This window comes from Anser brachyrhynchus (assembly GCF_964034855.1).
Source record: "Anser brachyrhynchus genome assembly, chromosome: 2".
Classification (NCBI taxonomy): Eukaryota; Metazoa; Chordata; class Aves; order Anseriformes; family Anatidae; genus Anser; species Anser brachyrhynchus.
Window position 1 is genome coordinate 49,215,643 of NC_137695.1, and position 22,430 is coordinate 49,238,072.

Genomic DNA, 22,430 nt, shown 5'->3' on the forward strand with positions numbered 1-22,430 from the left:
GACTTTTGTTCTCTCCTCTCGCAAGCGCACGCACGCACGCACGCACACACACAGAAGACCTTGGGCAGTTTTGTCTTTCACCTCTCCTTCCTTCTTTGTCTTGCAGCTTCTTTCTCCAAGCAGAGACTCCCCGTTGGTGGTGGTGGTCACTTCCTGTTGTCCATTGGTAGGAAGTTGTTTTTTTCTTTCTCCCCCTCTCTCTCAGGTTGTAATGACTTTTTGTGACACTCCTCACCCCCCTCCCCAGCTCAGTTGTGTGTCCTGCTAGCTAATGACAGCGGTCTCGCGTGTGCGCCGACGAGCAAGTCCTCGGTCTCCAGCGAATAGTATCGATCCTCTCCCAGATTTGGGGGGTGGGGGGTGGCTGTTGTTGTCGCGGGGGCGATCCCCCCTCCCCTTCCTCGCCTCGCTCGCAGCGGCCACCGCAGCCTTGTCCCCGCGCGGCGGCTCCCCCGCTCGATGCCTCCGCTCCGTGCCGAGGAGCGGTGCGCGCACCGCGGCCGCTCTCGATTTCGGGCGGATAAACTTTGAAGTTTGGGAGCCGTGCGGGTCACACGGCAGCTCCTCCTACTCTCCTCCTCCTCCTCCGCCTCCTCCCGTGCGGCGCTGCCGCCGGGGCTGCCCCAGCCCCGCAGCTCGCTCAGCTCCCCGCCGCCGCCGAGCCTCCCTCTCCGCACGCACTTTCCCAACAGCAGCTTTTCTCCCAGGCCCCCACTTTTTTTTTTTTTTCTTTGTAAAAGTGAGGCGAGAGGGGGGGGAGGCAGAGCCTTCCCTTCCCCCTCCGCCCCTCTCCCCTTTATCACTTTACAAGTTGCCGGGGAGCTGGGCCGCCTCCCCCGCCCCGTCCCGTCCCGTCCCGTCCACCCCCCGGGAGGAGGGAGGGAAGAAACGATGGAGGGAGGGAGGGAGGGAGGGATGGAGGGGGCGGCCCGGCCGCCGCCACAAGTTGCCGCTTCCCGTCGCCGTCCCTGCCCGCCTCCTTCGGGGCTCCCATGGCAGGCAGCGACCGCTAGGATGTACCCCACTGTCGCCGATCGCCACCTCTCTGCCCGCCCCCCCTCACCCCGCAGCTCCGCGCCGCCGACTGCCGGGGGGGCTCTCCTCCAGCGGCCCCCTCCGCCTCTTTTTTTTCATTTTATTTTTTATTTTTTTTAAGTGTTGGTGGCAGATGGGTCCCTGCGCGCTGCTCGGTGCTGTCCCGCACCGTCCCTTGCGCGGGGTGGGGTGGGGAGGGCTGGGGAGCGAGGCGGGGATGAGTGAAAGGGATTTCCTCCTAATGCCTCCACTCCAGCCTGTGTAATCCAGCCCTAGTCCTTAAAACACGCTAACCCCGGCTTCTGCGGGAGGCTCCTCGGTGTAAACTTTCCCTGGTGATAGCTCGCTTTATCTTGTGCGTTGTGATACCGCGCCTCTGGGCTTTCGGCTTATGCCCCGCTTTTCTGCCGGGAGGCAAACCAAATAAAGTTAGAGGCGACAGTTTAGGCCACTTCGGATAGTTTGTTGACATGCATGCTCTCAGCGATTTCTGCGGTGCAGACATTCGTTAAAAACAGGCACGACCCTTAAGAGACACAGCGCCGAAACGGCAAATCAATTCAATTTAGCTCTTAGACGAGCATACTTTTCTGTCCTTCGTTCAGCAAGATGTCTACACGAGACCTCTTGCAACGATTGCCTGCCTTATAATTTAAACAAAACAAAACAAAACAAAACTTGTTTGCTGTCCACAAATTCTAACGTATGTTCTCTCCGTGCATCCATCCTTGCTGAAAGTTTGGTCGTAATGGGACTGTCTGGAGACGGTCGCGATGGCTGAAATCTGATGTAATTTTCTACTATGAAGTGGGAGGGGACGAGACCATTAATCGAGCATTTTTTTTTCCATCAGAAGTAGGGATTTATTGCACCCTGCATACACGGATAACATGTTTTGCGCATATGTATATGCTATGTTATATCGCAGGCAGAGTGCAGGTGAAAGCGAGCGTGCGCTAAAGTAACCCCCGCACTGCAGTCGCGAGTGGGGAGCTGGACTTAGGGCTTCTCCTTAACAGCAGAGAAATACATTTCTCCCGATTTGAGTTAGATGAAGGATCTCAGCTACCTCCTGAGACTGAAACATTTGCCTGGAATGAAAGAGGCAACTTTAACCTTGCCCAGGCATTTTTTACCCATTGCGGTAGTAACCAGAAATGGGTCAATTTTCGTCCAGTCCTCTTCGGCAAGGAGTTGTTGTTGCTCAAGCAACATTTTTTTCTCCCTAAAGTTGGGCGTTTTCTATTGCTCAGTGCTTAGTAGTTCCCTCAGTAGCATAAGATTTCTTGAAGAGCGTTTTAAAGGTGCCTTTCTTATAGCGCGATCTAAAAAAAAAAAGCTCTTTTATAAAAACAAAACCAAAACTTTGTCCTTTGTAAAAAGTAAAGCGATCGAAAATTAATATGATTTTGCGGGACGTGAGAGAATCTTTAAGTGGAAAATTAAACAGTCCCGTCTTTAATGTTTAATGAACAATGGAGAACACGACAGGCAAGGAAGGCATAATTACCAGATTTGTATCTCTTGGCATTAACATACTCTAGGGTTACAAGTGATACATTTTACGGGCTCCTTCTCCCTTACACTGCTCCCCTTCCCACTTTCCTCCCGGGGCGAGGAGCAGCCGCTGGGTGAGCTGCTGGGCGCTGCCCCCCCGCCGCCGCCGGGAAGTGCCGGCAGCCCCCCGAGTGCTGCGGGCACGGCGGGGACCTTCCTGTGGGAGCCGCGCAGATCCCAGGGGGAAACTTTTCTACCCGACCCGTGCGGAAAACCCTGGGGGCGCCGAGGGCTCGGGAGGCGAGTGGAAAGTTATGAAGTGATACGCGTTTCCTCCGGCCCCTCTCTCCTCCCCGCCCCCCCCCCCCCCCCCCCCCGCGTCTCCCCATTACGCCGCAAAGTTTTCCACGAACCTTTCAATTAATCTTCCTGGCTCGAGGGCGAGAAAAATAATAAATTAAGTCGGCTACAAAAAACGTGGCCTTTTCGGGGTGGGGGGGAACTGATTAGCCGCGTAAATCTCTGCGCACTGGCTAGGGCTGTGCGCGCAGGCAGACGGGACGCAGCGGTGCGGGGCCGGCATCCGCAAATGTCCCCGCGTCCTGCGCGCGTCCGCTCTCTGGGACTGGTCGGTCTGCTGAAATGCTCCGCCAGGGAAGGGATGCAGAAGTTATTTTCTCCGTAATTAAATCGAATTTGCCACTTTTCTTCTTCTTATTGCGATGTTTCCTTCATCCTGAGAAAAGGCGCATTATTATTTTGTCTGCTTAATAATATTGTGTATCAATTATTATTATTATTATTATTATTATTATTATTATTATTATTATTATTATTTTACATTAATGGGACACCTGGTTACGGGTTTGCTTTAATTTGTATCCTCATTCAAGGCGAATAAAAACCTTCAGAAAGATTATCTGCAAGATCGACTTTTCAAAGACCGTATGAATAGTTCTGTCTACACTTATGCTTTATAAAAGGTTGTTGTTCTCAAGCCCGTCAAAATTACCAACGTGCAGATAAGACGGATGTGACGTTTCCTATAATCCGACTACTGTCTTTTATTGTTATTATTTTGCTCAGCAACTTTATTCGAAAGGGCGTGCAATTATTTCGACTTCATTTTCTGTCGTCTCGTGCTCTTCCTGGAAAGCTGAAGTAGTATATTCCCACCCCCTTTTTGCACCATAACTTTTGTTTGAGGACCCTGGGGTTAAATTCAGCACATTTTTTTCTATTTAAAGCTGCAACAACTGATCGCTAATTCGTTCTCACATGAGCAAAGATATTACCATACTAATATTATTATTGGTAAGAAGAGGTAATTGATAACACCACCTGCCACTCTGCAGCAATCACGATGATAAATGTTTCCATCAGAGGGAAATCTGTGCTTGGTCTACCACAGCCTAACCCAAACAGCATGTCAAACGTCAATTATAAAGATGTTTCTTTTCTATTACTTTTCTTTTTTTTTTTAAAGTAACTAGCCCCACTATGAGATTTATAGAACCGGCATAGAGCACGGCCGTGCTTAAACGTTTTGCCTTAAACATTTAAGTAACTTTTCTTTTTATTTAATATCATACCACTCTTGGATCTAAATAAACATCGATTCATACGCACAAAAGCTTATGCTCACACTTAGCAAACTCTAATTACCATCCACTTCCTTCTTTAACCTAACAGATGACACATTAATTTAAGCAACAATTTTAAATACTCTGTGGAATATCTGTAATATGTTCTGGGGCTATTAGCAAGGCAACATACATTTAAGAGCATGCATGCATGCCGTAAACACATAGATGGACACAAATATAGGCGGTGTATATATTAAAATACTGTATTTGGATTGTAATGCGTGTCTGTCAGAGTATACTCAAGGAGGTGCAAGTAGTCACAGTTTACATATAAAATTAGTATTTTTAGCTCCTGTGCAAAAATATATATACTTCCAAAAATTACTGGTGAGATGAATATTAAAATGTGTATATATATATATATATGCATAGACACACTGACACACACAAAATATAACATCATTCAGTAATTCCAGATATAAAAACCGTGCCGTCAGGTGTAAAAACTTTCACCCCCTTGGCTACAGATATGCTCAGAAGATTATTATTAGTTTGTATTAATAGATGCAGGCCTCAAAAGACGAAATCAGCTATTGATAATTGCAAGAAGTATACAGCAGCTACTGTATCGATCGGCTTGTCCCTTATTCCCCTGGTATAGGAGAGATAAGAAGACACACTCTTTAGTGCAATATAATTTCTTTTGACCTATCTGCTTGCTACAGACTTATGATGAATAGCCGTAGTGGTTAAAGTCCTTTATCACGAAAGTTACCCCTTGATATAATATTGATTCTTTATAACTAGCTCCAAACACAAAAATCAAACTGTCCACTTGACCATCATCATCATCAATATCATCACAAAAGCTCTGGAATAAAGATCAGCACAGGACTGAAAACGCTTTCTATAATCTGCCCACCTAATCTTTATTTGCTGATGATGAAAAGAAAAGGGGTGTGAGAGAGAGAGAGAGTGTGTGTGTGTGTGTGTTTGCGCGCTCGCCATCCGGCAGGGCGGGGGCGATCGGAACAGAGAATGTCATCTGAACAAATAATAATAATAATAAAAGAGGTTAAGAAAAAGACTGTTCAGCCTCCTTTACAAGAACCAAATGATGACCACGGAAGTTCACGCCTCGAAGCCCTGCTCTCCTGAAGGAGGGGAAGGAAACGCTCAGAAGGCCCGATATTGTATTATACGCGTTTTTCCCCCCTGAGCGAAGCGGTCTGCAGTGAATACAGGGAGTTATGTAAGGAGCAATCACGGCAGGAGTGGTACCAGGCGGCATTTTCCTTGGTTAGAATCGGTACTAACAAGTCGTCTTCCCACTTTCTCTCCTCTCGCTGGTCTGCAAAGCAATCTCTCATTTATTTCCAGATCACCTGGTGATCCATAAAGGAAAAAAAAAGATTAGGAAAAGAGTCGCTAATGTTTGATTTGCTGCTTAACGTGCAATATCTACCGAGTGATGTAGAAAAGAAAGAGCATAATCCACGTGTATATTGCCTAAAATTAAAGGTATTTCCTTCGTCTTCCCTCTCCATAGTACCTGTATGCTTTTGCTCGGGGTAGCATTAGCACAATCACCAGTAATTACAAGCGTGCGTACACTGGGAGAATGAAGATTGGGAAGGTGGGAGGTAGGACGCGATTCCCCTTTGGAGCAATCAGGACTGGGAAAGGTTTCATTCCGCGCAGACGGTACGTTGATCATATTTAATGGGCTAGTTCCACTCGGATTCGAGCCGAGGTCTCATTTCAACGCAAGTTTGCGCTTTCCAGAAGAGAAGGGGAGGTGGCGGGGTTGGGGGTGGCGGGGGGGGAAGGGGGGGAGTGCGGAGGAGAAAAAGGATGCGGCCGCCGCAGCCCAAGTTGTGCTCGGTCGGTCCAGTGCCCAAAGCGGGGCTGCCAGGGGAAAAGGCGGTCGCAAACCTGGGGCACCCTTCGCGGGAAAATGGGGAGCGGGCAGCGCCCGGGCGAGCGGCGGCCGCAATGGGGGACGGAGCCGCTCCGCTGGGCTGGCCCGGGCCGTGCCGGGAGCCGCCGCCGAGGAGCCGGGGGCTCCCGTCCCGGGCACCGAGCGCGGCCCCTTTCCGGTCCGGGCCCGCTCCGCTCTGGTGTGCGGGGGTGCCCCGAGGGAGCGGGGCCGCGGAGCCCGTCCCGGCACGAGAGGGGTCCCGGGGGTGGCGGCGGTGGGACCCCGAGGGTTCAAAGCTGGGAGTCGCGGTCCGGAGCCTTCCAGTCCCTGGACACTCTCCCCTCCCGAGGCACGGGGGCCAAAGCCCCCCAGCCGGGGGAAGCAACGACGACAGCAATTATTGTCATCGCACTCCCATCCCTTGTCACGGGGGAGGCTTCTCTCTCTCTGTGAGCAGCTCGTAATTACATACATTAAAATCTTTCCTCTTTTCCCGCTACGTCCTCAACACCCTCCCTCCTCACTCCTCCACACCGAAATATTACAGGGGCATCCAAAAAAATGAAAGGAGCAGGGGGGCATATGTTGTAAATAACAATATCCTTTGAGGCCCTAGTCACTGCTCCTCCTGGTCACACAGACATATGCACCTCCTCACGAGACCCCCTCCTCCCTAGCACACATCTTCAAAGAATTGTTCACTGACCTTTGCAGTAGATATTGTTAGAGGATGATATCAGTCAATCAGTCAAACAAACAAACCAACCAAAAAGAAAAAGGACAGCTTTTTGTCTGGGCTATGACACATGACTTGAAATTAATTATAAAACAGGCATTGCAAGTGTACACAGGGGACCAGAAGGTATTCCTAAGATTTCAATGCTTTTGGGAATAACTAAGCAAGGTTTCTCAGCAGATGCAGTCTAACACACAGTGGTCCCTTCCTAAAAGCAGATGATTACAGAAGGAAAAAATAAATGAAGAAATGAAAATGTGCAATTACGCCAGGCTAACTGGTGGGAGAGGTACAGAAGGGTGCTTTCACTCTTAAAGTACTGGTGTGTAAAAAAGTTGATCAAATTATGATGGTTGTTGTTTTTTTGTTCAACAATGAATATCTTTACTATGACCTAATGATAGGTGTGCTATTGAACTTCTCAAAATGCATTCATGCTTCCCTTGGCAGATCTAGGTGTAAGTGTTGATGACTAACAAAAGTAGTATAGATTAGAATCAATTCTCCTTATCTGGTGACAAAAATAACATCATGTCAGCAGTGTGTACATCCTATCATCAAATGACACAATATAATTTGATTCGTTGAATAAATAATCATGTATGCCCAGACATATAGGTCACCTACTTGCAAATTAGATTACCCTCTTTGGGTACAGACAGCACCTGATTAGGAAACAGCTTCTCTCTGTGTCACTCTATCTTCCTTCTAGAAAGAATATCTGATATATTCAAATGCAAGTGTTTTTGAAAAAATTTATATATTTTACAAATCCGGTATGTGATTTCATGATTGTATGTAAAATTTATGCAGTCTGTGGTAGAGATACCACCTTTACTACTAAAGTTGGCTGAGTTTTCTGTTTTGTATTTTCTATCTGTGTATTTGCAAATTTTAAATGATAGCCTATGTGCTATGCTCTGTAATAAGGATAGCTAAAATACAATCTTTGTGAAAAATAAGCAGCATACATTTCCATAAATGATTTTGGCTAATCAGATTTGATTGCACCCATATATATAACAGAAACGTGGGAAAGAATGAAATGTTAGATAAGGGAGCATGGAAACATGTAAATTCCAAAGTCCACACTGAGAAAGACCATCAATTCCCAAAATAAGTATGTTGGTCTTTCAACGTTAGCCATTATGTCACATGCATAAGGAATGTGAGAAAGCTCTAAGTATGTCCCAAAGCTCTTCAAGGTTAGGTTGCCTGCTGGGTGTGAATCCTTTCCAAAGACACTTTTGGCCAGATATGATGAATTAACTTGCTTGGCATTGTTACTGTTTCTATAACTTGTAAATTTTCACAAATTAAGCATGCAACATGCTGGAATACGTTTTGTTATGAGACGATGTGTATTAGTTGATATAGTGTAACTTGCATTAGAGTGACTTGGAGATGTATAGAGAAACAGGAGGAAGAGCAGAAACCAGAACCTATAACCTATACTTCGTAAAGAAGCCCTACTAAAAGGAACAAAAACAGTTTGGGAAAATAGGTAGGAGACTTTGAGCCACTCAAGTAGTCAAAGAACAGCGGTAAGGGCAAAAAGGTGAAAAAGAGATGATGGGAAGAGAGATTACATGGACGGAGAGAAAAGAGGCAAGTGTGTGACTGTGGGGAGAAAAGAAGTGTTCTGGAAATGTTAGCACTGAGTTTGTGGAAGTTAACAAATGAAAAACTGCAGCCTTTGTTTTACACAAAGAGTGACTATCCATAAGATAGGATTCTTAAAAAAACTTTATAATATAACAAGATTCTGGAGTATCTTGGAATGCCAAACCTGTGAATCTTAGTACTTTTTTTTTTTCTTTGAGTGTAGAATGACATATTAGATTGTTCAAAATATTTCTAAGCAAAAATGACACAGAGGCTAATATCCTACAGGGCATTGTTTCTTTGGACATGTCATTATTAAAATAAAGAATGAACAAACAAATGACCCCCCTAAAACAATCAAACTAACAACAACAACAACAAAAAACAACAGACAGTCAACATTACCATTGCCATTTTGGTTTACCTTGCATGAAAGTGCCATTAGGTGACATTAGCAAAAGAATGAAATGTACATACTTGAAAATATATGGTATTATACAGCCACATCATGAGCTGTTCAAACTAAAAGAGTGCCTTATATAGGTATATATAAAATGACTCACTAAGCATTTATGGTGGTCTAAAAAAGGAAAGCAAAGTGTCAGGACAGAATTTCTGTGTGTTTTGTTGTCATTGTTTGTTTGTTTGTTTGTTTAATTTTAGTAATGGCATGTCCAAAGTCCACTAGTGAAAGGTAAAAACTGGTGGTAGTGGTGACAGGGGGAGGGACTCAGATAAAATTTATAAAGTATGAACTCTGGGTTGTGCATGTTTTCTTAAAGAGTGCAGTAGTACTACCAGGTGGTGATTTTCACCATTATAGCAAAATCACTGCCATTACTGTAATCAAAATTAGTTGATCAGTCAGTCACCCTGCCTGATCCTGTCTGCTGACGGGAACGATGTTGCAGAATATATCCTCACTCCCCTTTGTGAGAATGAAGGAAGAGGTTTTTTTCCCAGCTTGGAATCTCTTTTCTGAATGCACCCTGTTTTGCTGTATGTGCATACATATATGTACATGTTTAATTTATATTTGTAAACAAAGCTGTGCCGGTATGTCCATACAGATCTGAAAACTATTGGTCCGCCTCTATTCTCTCTCTAATGCACACAGGGCTTGATTTCAAAGTAACTTCCATCCATGCATACCTCTTTGCAAAAATGGTTATCTTAAGGATCTAACCAGTTGGTTGCAACATCTATCCATGATGTTATCCATGAGAGCTAGGCTGTTTTTTTCTGTCAGGTGCAGAGGAGTATCTACAGTTGAAAGTGAGCCACCTTTCCCCACAGTGGGAGACTGCTGGCTCAAACATACTTATTTTTTTGTATACTCCCAAAGAAAATGAGTACACATGTCAGAAGCACAAGGTTCAAATGCAGAATCTGACTCTCAGAGACACCGAGAGTCTTCTTAGTCATGAAAACTGAATTTGATCTATTCATAGATTTGTGACAAATTTATAAATACTTCCATGTATCATGTTCGAGTTAGGCTAGAGGAAGCTAGGCTTTGCTTTACAAAGATGTGCACAAACTCTAGAGAGGCAAACCTGGAGGCTTTAGACGAACTATTAATTGCTTATGGTAAGAAAAAGGGTTCCATGTTGGGCAGGTAATTTTACAGTCAACCTCAGTGCTCTTTCTGACATTTCCTATAAAGCATGTGAGACAGGCTATTGCCATGACCTATAACAAAAAAGCCAGGCAACTGCCCTGTGCCAACGTGACAATTTCGATATCTTTCTGTTCTCTGGGAAAGTAGGGGCTGTATCTTTATATCTGTGGTGCTTCCTCTTGTCTGCTTCCCTGTCTGTGCTTCCATAATAGCATAATATCAACAATATCTTCACTTAATATAACATCTTGGTAAAACTCAGTACAAATTACTGTCTTCAAAATGACCTTCTTTTTATTTGTTAGGTAGAATAGAAAAGGGAAGGGGAAACTGCATAGAGGAAGAATATATTTCTGTGATTATAGTGCTGTCCTGCAAGTCTTTCTGCCTGCAGTTTGAAGCTAGTCACTTAATTGTATCACAAGGCTGGTCAAGGAGCTTCACTGTTTTACAGAGCACAGAATGGGGCTAACTCTATCCTGCCTTGCAGGCACGGTATGCTAATTCATGCTGCAAGATGGATATTACCTGAACATGGACAGTAGCATGCTGTGAACACAAGCGTTCCTGTCAGGAAAGGAAGAGCTCAGGTGCTTCATTCTCCCCTACACTGAGCACCAGCACAGTCTTCTTAGTTTATCAGCAAACAGCTGATTTATGCAAAGGGTTTGCTTTCGAGGCAAAAAACAGAACAAACCTGTTGTAAGTCTCCCAGTGAGATGTTAACATGCATGCAAGTTAAGCAGAATTGTTATTTTCATGTACTTGTGATCCATATAATTTTTTTAATGGTCAAAAATAGGATAGGTGAGTTGGTGCCACATACGTGTTCTATGTTGCCTGTTTCGTTAGCTGAGTTGTTTTAACCCTGCTGTTTTCAGAGAAAGATTTTGTATTTGACACATTATGTTAATATCAGTCATTAAGCACAACGGCATGTGATTGGTGCTCTATAAATACCTATGCACAAGTGGCTTGCAATTGTTGCTGTATAAATACCTACCAGAGATAGCTTTGCAGTGGCCAAGAAATAAATGAATCATTGTCCTAAAAGAAACCTATGGAATTAGGCAGTGCGAGTACACTGTACCTAGGTTCTTGTGCGGATGAAATGACATTGGTTTCAGGGAGAGGTCAAAGACTCCAGCTTTGCCTGTCTTCCAGTTAATGCAGCAACAATGGACATGCATAATGTGTTTTCCCAACTGTCATCTTCTGCCTAGAACAGACCAGCCCAGGAAATTGGGTCTGCTGTAAAGCTTGGTGTTGGATGGCTGAAACAACTACTTGGAGGACTTCTCCAATGGCTGGTCACTGAAGTATGTAGTCTGCCTATTCTTAGCCTCACCAGTGAAGTTCTGCTATCACTGATTGTCAGTTTGTCCTATACCCTCTAGCGTCATAGAATCATAGAATTGTTTGGATTGGAAGGTGGTTTAAAGATCCAATGCCCCTGACATGGGCAGGGATACCTTCCACTAGATCAGACTCCCCAAAGCCCCATCTAATACGGCCTTGGTCACATCTATCCAAAGTACTTCTAAACTCATATTGAAAGCTTTTTCACTCAGACTGGCTAGCCTGTATAGGGGAGTGGATTAGAAACCAGGTTCTGTTTGTTTTTGTGGTAGGATTTTCCAGCTTTGCAATGGGTATGCACATGATGACAGCTGCTCCTTGTCACTTTACCTGTAATCAAGGGGAGAGACACTCTTGGGTCATACCTCCAGGTGAAGGGAAGTAAGAAAAGAAGGGAGGAAAAAAAAGACTTTATTGATATAGTTTTACTGAGAAAACATTCAGTTCACATCAAGTTAAGAGGACCTCCAACATGGGCTGGCTGTGCAGTGAAGACAAGCTCTGAACTGCTCTACATAAACTGTGTGTTCAGCTCTGGTTGTGTTTATCCAGCCAGGAAACCTGTTCTTGGGTTGGCTACTGAGGCTGTTGTGAAAGCTGTCTTGGATTCAGTTTCCTACTGTGAAAAATTAGTCCTTAAAGAAATGTTGGAGATTAAGAAGTTCAGACATTTCATGTATATGAAGAACAGCAAAATCTTAAGCATCCCCAAGGAAAGGAAACAGAAAGTTTTACAAAGAACAATGATTGTGACCAGGGGAAATATACCACTATCCCTCTAATTTGCCACAGCATGCACAGGGCCAAATATATTCCTGCATACAGAAATCAGTACACCCCTAATTATTTGGACCCACTGATTTCAATGGGAATTGTATCCTGATATATTATAGAAATCAGTTTTGTCTCTTACATCAGATTGGTGTAAGCTACAGTCATTTTGAACATCTGTTGAATCACAATTAAGTATGATTATGTACTTCACCCCCTATAGTCATTCCCTTACCTAATTATATCCATCCACTTCATATGCCACTATTGAATTTGCCCAGGTATATTTCTGAGTCAGTACTCCTGTAGCTCTCGAAATGCTATGATGTTGAGATAAGAAAGTACTTTTTAAATTAAGAGCAATTTACAATATGTTGCACTTTCAACATTCAATTAAATAATAAAGATATGAGAATAAAATCCTTTTGCAACTCCAGGAAGCTACTGATGGAATAATCTGTGAATAAGATTAAAAGATTTCAGTACAACTAGTATTGCCTTTCATGACCTTAAATGTTCTCCATATCAGATTTAATATTAAACACTGTATTTTTCCTTTTTCATTAGTCTGTTTAGGAGAGAAATCATAACGCTTTATCATGATGTAGAAGATGGGCATTAGTATACGGACAATGTTTTTTTTTCCAGAAATACATGCTACTCCATCTGTATTTCCATTTCAACATAAAACATCTGCTGTATAACACATGTAAAGCTCCCACCTGAAAACATAATAATTCTGCACTGTTGACATTACATTATTATACAATCAATATTTTGTCATGAATTGCATATTTTTTGCTCCTCTGGAAATTTGCTACTTTATAATTGCAACTGAATAAAGAAATCTTTCTTACTATCCAAGTGCATTTTTGATTAACAATTAGACATTTACACATGAAGAGCAAATCATATGAAAGAAGTGTTTCCCCCCCATATATAACCAAGATTATTTAACCTGGGTGAAACTTCAAACATGCGAAAGAAAGTGGAAGGAGGAGCAGGAGGAATTACTTTTTCATTTGGTATTAAAGCAACCATTTAATATGAATTCATTTCATAGTTAACTGCACTAATTTTGGACTGCACACTGCTAGGCATATAAGCTGAAAAAGTCTAGCAAAGCCTCCTAGAATGTTTGCATTTGGGCTGAAGTGCTGATACCAGTTTCCAGGTAGACTACCTGGCTAAATTTTGTTATAAGGTAACCATGAGTCATAATAAGTTCTCGGGGTTCTTTTCAAGAAAGGATTCATAAATCCATTCGAGTTGTTAGTAAAAGTGATTTCCTCAAGTGGGACAAGGGATATGCTTCTGCTTTCTGCAAAAAAATATTCACTTAGTCCAGCTTTACATATTTCTCTTGTGTTTAAGCAAGACTCAGCTGACAGCATCAAACCAACCAAATGAAAAATCAGCAAATTTCAGAATTCCCCTGCAAGGTATTAATTAAAGACCTCAATTTTTAATGGAAGGATAGTAAGACAAAGAATTTAGAAGACTCCAGACCTGTCTATTTGGCAGTCAAGCAATATGGGAACCCAGGCTGCCTGGTGTGCCTAGAAGTACCATCTTTCTTTGCTGTTGAAAGCCTCAGATGCTATTTCTAAGGGTATCCTTCCCAGCAGCTAACTTTCCATCAGAACCATGCCTGTGATTTAAATAGAATGTACCAAACCAGATATTTTTTTTTTTTTTTCACAAAAATATTTTTGCTTTGATCAACTGGTGTTTTCTGTCAAGGCTTGGTGCAGCTAGGGCATATTTTGCTAGTATTGGTGACCTCAGTTCTTGTACCCCTGTTACAAGGAGCTACGATGCTACTTGCTTTGCATTCAGGGGTAGAAGTCATAGCTTTCATTCATTTTAAACATCTAGAAAACTGCTTGCCTATATTGGATGACAAAAGCATATACATTTCTGGGTGAGGTGTTTTATGCAGTAGCAAGATGCATAAAAGTTTCAAAAATCACTAAGAGGCATGAATTTAAACAGACAAGACAGTTATGAGTCAGAATTAGGACTTGGGATTTCTACCTCTGTCTTCTGCAGGTGTTCTCTAACGCCATCTCCTATATCTATGTACCACAGCTTTACCAATACTAATTTTGATGGATCATAACAATCCCACCGACCCCGTGATGCTCCTAAGTCTCATTATCGAGTATTCAAGCATAAAACTGTTAGAAGCAGGCTGACCTACTGACCTGTTTAAAGTAGAATACATAATTCTAAATCAGTATTCAAGGAAAGGTCTTCAGCTGGCAAGAATCCACGAGTGATAATGCATCTGCATACATTCTCTAACAACTTTCTGAACTGAAATTAAAGACACTTCTATGAAATATATTAGCATTATTCTTCCCATTTCACTCCAGATGGTGTTGAAGCACAGATGTTAAGACTAGGTTTTCCAGGAAAAGTTGGTGTGTGCAGTTTGTAGGACATGCTTTCAGAGGCTCTGAGGATGCAGAGCTCTTCCTTGTATTAAGACAATACTAGAAGCTGCAACTCCTGAATTTCAGTCTGCCACCAACTCTTGACATTAAACAGTTCTGTTTTTCTCTGCCCTAAAGGACCATCCGGAAGTGGACCATCCAAAAGCCAGATAAGGATGTTCAGCAGTGTCACCACTACCCCATTAAATTAGCAGTTTATGTAACTCCGTGCTCTCTGAATTTGCTTTCATGTGTAATCCCAGGTATTCTCAATAACTTGCAAATCCTTGAATTTTGGAGACTTCTCAAATCTCTCTTTCTCATGCTTTATTTGGTAGTCACTCCAGCAACAGAGGCCATATGAGAATTTTGGTTTGAACAGAGGAAAGGAATGTTCTCTACAGAGGACAGCCAACTTTGAAAGTTTCAAAGGTTTTTCTTTTTCAGAATCTTTGTGTGTTGACTTCTTTCTCTTTTCCTTGAGTTTATATAGATCAGAAATATGCAGCTACATTTCAGGAACATACTGTTAAGGCTGTGATACATGAAACTTTAAAAAGTTGACAGCAATTCACTGGTAAAAGCAAGTAATCAGTGCTCTTATACATTTTAATACAGGTCAGCATATGACTTTATGAAATTGGGAGACAGAAAAATGGGGTTCTTTATAGGACCCAGCTACCGTATCATGACTGAAATACAAGTTCTATGTGGAGAATATGCAGCGTTTTCCTTAACAGGGACAGTAACAACATGCCATAGCATGAACAAAGGTGCAAAGGAGAAGAAATTTCTCTTTCACGTGAGATTTCAGGATTTCAACATTTATTTTGGTTCTGAAACGGGATAAAATCAAACCACTTTAAGTGACATTTTCAAAACAATTTCATTTTAAGTCCCGGTCTTTAATCTCAATTTAAAATATAACACAATCTGAAGGAGCAATTTCAAAATGAAAAATGGAGTCACTGTTCTGAAAAGGTTAATGCAGGGTATTTTAACCTTACTGAAGGAGTTGTAATTGTTTTTCAGATTTTGTTGAAGTTGACACTTTTGTAGGAGAGGTTTGTTTTCAATCAAACAGCAGTTTTCCATTGAAAAAACATTCAGTTGGAAAAGTTCCACTCCAGCTAGCTGAAGCATGGGAGGTTTGTAGATAAGAATATAATAAGCTACAATAGAAATTTTGTCAGAAGGCTGAGGGTAAGATCTCTTACACACTGGATAAATACTGCTGTATTCCTGAAAAGAGGGCAAGCTACTAGGGCTATTATTTTGCTTTTCTTACAAAAGGTTTCTGCTACTGTACTACATCAGCATCCTGACTGTCTAATCACACTGGCTCAACACTGTCACAGTGGGTTTAAGGAAAGATGACTGCTTACTGAGGGCCTGTTTTGGGCGAGGATTTGACCATATGTTCTGCTTTCAGTATGTTAGCATTTTCATGGAGTGCTGTGGGACAAGTCTCACACCAATAGCAGCACTTCTGTACTATGGATGTTTGGCCACTCTTGGACGTTTCCTTCCCAAGTGCTGACCCAGCCTTTGCAGATCTCACAAGATCACATTGAGGGTGGCGGGATTACAAAGCATTGATTTCTGCAGTAATGGGCTTCCTTTTTCTGTTGACAAATAAAAGGCAGAAAGAAAAAAATATCTGCTTGAAATATCACACAAATGTAAATGGCAAACCATCTCCCCCCAGTTTGGAAAAGATTACTGTTCAGGAAATGCACTTTCATCCTCTTTTCAATAGTTGACAAGAAATGTTGATAAATAACTCTGCACAATATTTGGCTAAGGCAGGAATCACTGCCTTAAGGCAAACTTCTTAATCTTGTTGATTTTACAAGGGCACACACTCATTCCTGGAATGTGAGAAAGATCTTCCTTCACAAGTAAAAGTAATAGATGCCAAGAAGCATTGAAAAAGAGCTGGGGTAGAAGAGAAATAATTTCCTCTACTAAGAGAAGCAGATAGCTGGCCCAAATATTACTGATCAGTTTCTGTCTTGAGCTCATTTAGCCAAACAGGGTCAAAGCCCAGTTTTGTATTGAAAAGCTACAATGGCTTTGTATTAACACCAGTATGGCTCTACTTGCTTTTTCAGTATTTCTACCCAAACACAATCTTGTGCTGTATTCCAATTAATACTACTGTTTACATAGAAAGAATCCGACCATTGTGTGAAAATTGTGTTTGTATATTAAAATGTGGAGGCCTGGTGTTCATTTTCCTTTATTTTTAATGCTGACATAAAATGAGTGCTGAAAATTTGCATGGGTTCAAAACCCAGGCATATTTACACCAAAAGTATCCATCAAGGGCTATTAAACACAAAACCTGTGGCCCAGGATATTTCAAACCAAGACTTTTGGAAGATGGGCTAATATGTCAAAAAAAAAAAAATATTATCCCTACCCTCTTCCCTGAACACACTTTTTCTCCAGAGAAGATGGAAATTGTAGGTTAAAACTACATCTTAAAAGTATAGATATATATATATAGATAGATTGTATATATAGATTGTCTATATAGATAGACAAGATGTGTTTTAGTGTTGCTTCAAGAGGCAGTCCCTACAAATTTGAAGGTTCTTCGCTTAGGCAGTTGCTGACCGCTAACATGCAGCAATGTGTTTTCTTGCTGGTGAAGTGTGTATGTGAGCAAGATCAGGTTGTTGCTCCTTGGCTGCAAAATATCACCTCATTGAATACTTGCTGCAAGTATGTAGCAGTGCAAGGTAAAACAACAACAAAAAAAGAAATAACAAAAAAGAAACAACCCAACCTCCTGAAAATGAACTTTCCTAAAAATGAAACTCCTTACAAGTCAAATCAGAGTGGGGGAGAGGAGCAGTCTGTCTGAGATGGGGCAGCAGTTACTTATTAAAACATGTTAATGGGACTGCAAGCAACCTGTCCCTCTCCTCAAATATAACATGGGAAAAATCTCATAGGGAAACTTAATTGGAACCAATTTCTACCACCCTTTCTCTGAGCGGAAGGGCTTTGCAGCTTATTCCATCAGCTGAAACTGATGTACTCAGTCATGCTTCTTTGTGGCCTTTGCCTCTTTGGCTTGCTAGACTTAAAAATAATGGCCTAAATTAAAAATGACCCTAACTTGTCTAGTTTTGCACTGTCTGAAGAGTGTTTCTAGGGCTTCCAGGCTGGACTTACAGTCTCCCACACAGAAGTGAGCTGATCTATTTTCATTTCACCTCCACAGAAACACACAAGTGGTACTTGCGGTCTGACCACACATTCTTCTTATTTCTACTCTTTGCCTGAAAAAAATCACACAGAGTCTGAGGGCAAAAGAAATCCAGTGGGATAGTTTTTCTTCCTTCTTTACAAGGAGTTATGACTGGAACTGATGAAAAATTAACTGTATGTGCCTCAAAATCACAGACAATTTATTACTCGCTGATTACTTGTTGGAGCACCTCAGTCTTCTTTCATTTGCATATATTTCCTCCTTTCATATCAAAGGGGCATTTAGGAACAAATAACTTTTTTTATAAATTTGGCCATATGTGTAGTCATCAAGGCATGCACAGTTTCAGCCCTGATCTAGAAATTTCAGAACAGATCAGAGTAAGACAAGCCCTGCACTAGAATTTTATTGTGTATATGAGTTGTTTTTTCCCCCCTACAAATGCACTGACTACTTGAATTTGAAAGTCTTTGCTCACCTGGAATGTCTCTGATGCAGTATCTGACAGAAGAATGGTCTCTCTTATACCAATATCAAAATACTTTCTTAATAGATCTTTTTGTAGAAAACATGCCCAGCAGTGTAACCCAAACCATCATTTTTTCAGTCTAAAAAAATCACCCCATTCATCAACTTGAATTTACACAGATATGATTTTAAATGAATATGAAGCCCTCCTGTGACAGCAAAAAGTGCAGATTTAATAATATATATTGCAATGTATTTTCAAAATACCAGAGCCATTTTCTCCTCTTTTGTTTCCTTTTATGACCCTGATGTCATTTGGAATAAACTTTAATTGGGTCATTTTGTCATCTGCTGAGCAGCGTCCATTAACAAACCTTTACAGCAGTAAGTGCTAGTAGCAGGATCTCTGTCACAGGCAGTTGCCACTTAGTGAAGTTTCACAAACATATCTTCATTATTTATGCATGCTGTGCTTTATTACTAACACCAGGTGTGAGCCAGGAACACTTCAATACACACAAGCAGCTAAAGAGGTCAGATGTCAGTGTTAAAGTAATAATGATAAAAAACGGAACAGCAGAGTTGTGTTCTCATGTGACTGTCAGTTGTCCTGTGCCTCATAAAGCTTCTGCAGTCATACTCATGTTTTGTGGTGATGTTTAGGTGACTAATCCATCATTCCATTTCTGGGAGAGCATCCCTGGTTTCTGAGGAATACAGAGGCAACATTTCAATCTTAAGGCTCACTATATTTTAACGTTGATATCTGCGTGCATTATACACAAACAAAAGTATGTGTATTGCCTAGTGAGTGAGTGAGAGCATACATTTAAGCAGTTTGATTTTACACTGTGCCTGGTGTAAATGTGGCAGTGGAATTACTTCTGATTTATGTTAGTGTGAGAGTGACTAGAATCAGGTTCTCTGAACATGTACATACATATGGATAATGCTGAATGAAATGTGACAAAAAGGTATGTTTCTAATCTGTAGAAAATATTACATATGGAATGACTTTGTCAGTCTGGATGGATTCCACTGAAATCAAAGAAATTATAACAGATTTAACTCAATGTAAGTAAATGAATCACGACCATGCGTTCCACAGGTGTCATTCTGGTTTTGTTAAAGTTGATAGGAAAAATATTAATATATCCCTACAGACAGGAATATCGCTATCCTGCGCCTGCAAGGCAAAATACAACCCTGTTTTTTAAAACTTACCCCAGCTAATACTTTAGAAATATGCATAGGAGTTTTGAATTAGCTGTTGCGTTTCTCTTACTTTATCATATTGTAGTTGTAGTACAGGAAAGAATTACTAATTTAATTAGGGAATAGTTCTTAGGTCATAGCAAAATTGGCACACTAAACACACAATAAATGTCTACTTTACTTTTAATTAAACAGCTTCCCCTTAAAGGTTTTTAATCACTGGTTTAGATAAGTGGGATTTGTAATGACTGTTAAGGTGCTGTGGAGAGTGGCTGAAAACATGCACCTGCATGCAGTTAGAAGGGAGTATTATGGAAAATGCTATTGAGACTAGGAAAGCTTTCTTTTATGCCTAATGTGTTGTTAGAATGATGGATAATATCATAATTCTCACTAAAATTGGAAAATCCTTTTACAATAGCCCATTAAAAGTGTTCGTGATGTTAAGCTTTAAAACAGTCCTCCATCATTAATAAAGTCCATACTTTGGAAAGTGGGCTCACCAGGAGAAGGGGTTCAATATAAAATATTCTAACTCCACTAAGTGACAATGACGCTAACATTAAAGAAATACTAGATGAAAGAAAACATGAACGTGACAATTATAATTTCAAATTTAAAACTTTGTAGTTTTCCTGTAATGTCTTTTTTTTTTTTTTTTCCCTTAAAAAGACGTGGTTATACATGTAATCACATCTCATACTTACTTTCTGTATTAATGTAGCTTAATTACAAACATTCAATCATATATTTATCTGGTGATTCCCCTCTTTTTTTTTTTTCATACACTTTATTTTGGGGATTTAAAAAAAAATCATATAGGATGCTAATTTCAGGAAAGCTTCAAGCACCTTGACTCAGTTTCCTTTCCACCATACCTCTTGTCATCCCGGCAGTATTTTGTACAGTGATTTTCCATTTACATATATACTGCCATTTAAAGCAATATGAAATAATGCAGAAAGATGCTCTTACAGGAAATCAGGGCTGACGTTTAAGATAAAGGGGTGCAGCCACTGAAACAGTGTCTGATGAAGATTTAGTGTGATGGCTGAACCACGTGGATTGTTTATCCATTCTTCCATGCTATTGCTGCAAGCCAAGAGAGGTGTAATAATTTATTTGGAAAAAACACAGTTTAGTACAGTGAGAAAAAGTAATCTACCACTGCTCTGACAGGACAGGGAGATAGATATGAAAAAGAGAAACAGATCTATTTCTTGAGATGTAGGCAATAATTATGAATGAATAGACAGCCACCTTAATATATGAACTGCCATCTCTCAGCTGCTCTGGCATATGGCCTCCTTCATGTACTTTCCAAAAAGTTCCTCATTCAAAGGCTTGATATTTCTGAATATATTACATCGTAAAACTTTTTACAGATCAGTATATGCATATCAACTATCTTGATATTGACAAGCCTGTTCTTTCAATGGGACAGTTGCTTTCCCTGTAAAATATTTTGGGAGCTCTTAAGTTATTTAGCCACTTCAATAACATGATGTTACTTTAACTACCAGCATCTACCCCTGCATTTGTCATTCTTCTGCTGTCTCCTTTCTTCTCCCCAATTCCTGCATTTTCCAGCAAGTTGTTCAGCACCTTTCAAGAGTCTGTCTTCACACCCCAGCTGCTGTTGCCACCCCACAGCTGTCTAAGGGGGGCTGCAGCCAGAGCAGCCTAAACACACTGCCACTGCTTCAGCACTCTGCTGGCTGAATCTTTTGTCATGGCCATTAAAAATGAGTAGTGGGCTGAAATGCCAATTAAACAATGTTGACATTTGGCAAACAGAGCTGTCTGCCAGTTTGCAGGCAGTCTGGGCAGTGTCACAATGAATCTGTCAAGAGGCATAGAGCCATGGGATTCAAAATCCAGCTGTCACTTAAGCTGCAGTATCTGGGATTTGGGTGTCAAGGTAGATAGGGTATGGAGGTGATTTCCCTATGGAAGTGTGTGAAAAGCCTTTCCTAGATTTCTATGGCATCCAGTTGACAACCTCCAACATGGGACCTGAAGTTACTACGTAAAGTAAAAGGTCCAGTGTTTCTCCACGTGAAGCTTTATAGAAGTGTTCCTATCTTCATGTGAAGCTTTATAGAAGTGCTCCTACAAGATGCTTACATGAGCGTTTGTAAAACCACAATGACCTTGGGTTTCCCAACCATTTCAAACACATGGTTTTGAAAAGCTATAGTATATCCAAAATTAAAAGGCTTTTTAATTTGCTCACTTGAGGTGTAAAAGCTGTTGCATCAAGATGGAGGAGAATAGAGTGGAGAACTCTTGTGAAAAGGACATATGTGTTATTTCTCACCTCCCATCTTGATTACTCACAGACTAACTACCGAATCACCAAAGCTGTAAAATACTTGACTTCACTTCATTAAAAAATGCAAACCCACATGATGTTGAAGCCAAGTTATTTTCAAAAAAGCATCAACTGCTTTTTTCTATTTTTGCTTTCTGTTTTCATTAAAGAATTTACACAAATTTGTTAAACAGTCTAGTAGATTCCTCGGAGAAATGCCAGGCAGAGGGGGAGGAAAGTAATACTTAGTAAATGCTAGAAGTTGTTGTTGCAAATCTTGAATAATTCTGTTCCTCTCTCAGAAAAGGAAAGGGCTAAAACCATTCTGATGAGTCTTAATCGTATTAGAGACCCATGTCTCAGCTGACCTTGTGACACTACAGACAGTGCCATGAGTGACACTAGCTTGGGGATTAGGGCATCAGAGGACCCAAGAGTGAAGCAACATCCAGAATATGAGAAAGTAGATATTGGTCAGGGAAAACACAGAATATTTAAATGTGATGGAGCATTTACTAGTCATCCTATGCAGTCAATCAAAGCCTGCTTGAAGATTACTCCACATCCTGGTATTCTTGACTGCTGGGAGATGCAGCGATGTTTTCTGCAACAAGATAAATACTTTGTGGCTGACTCTTCAC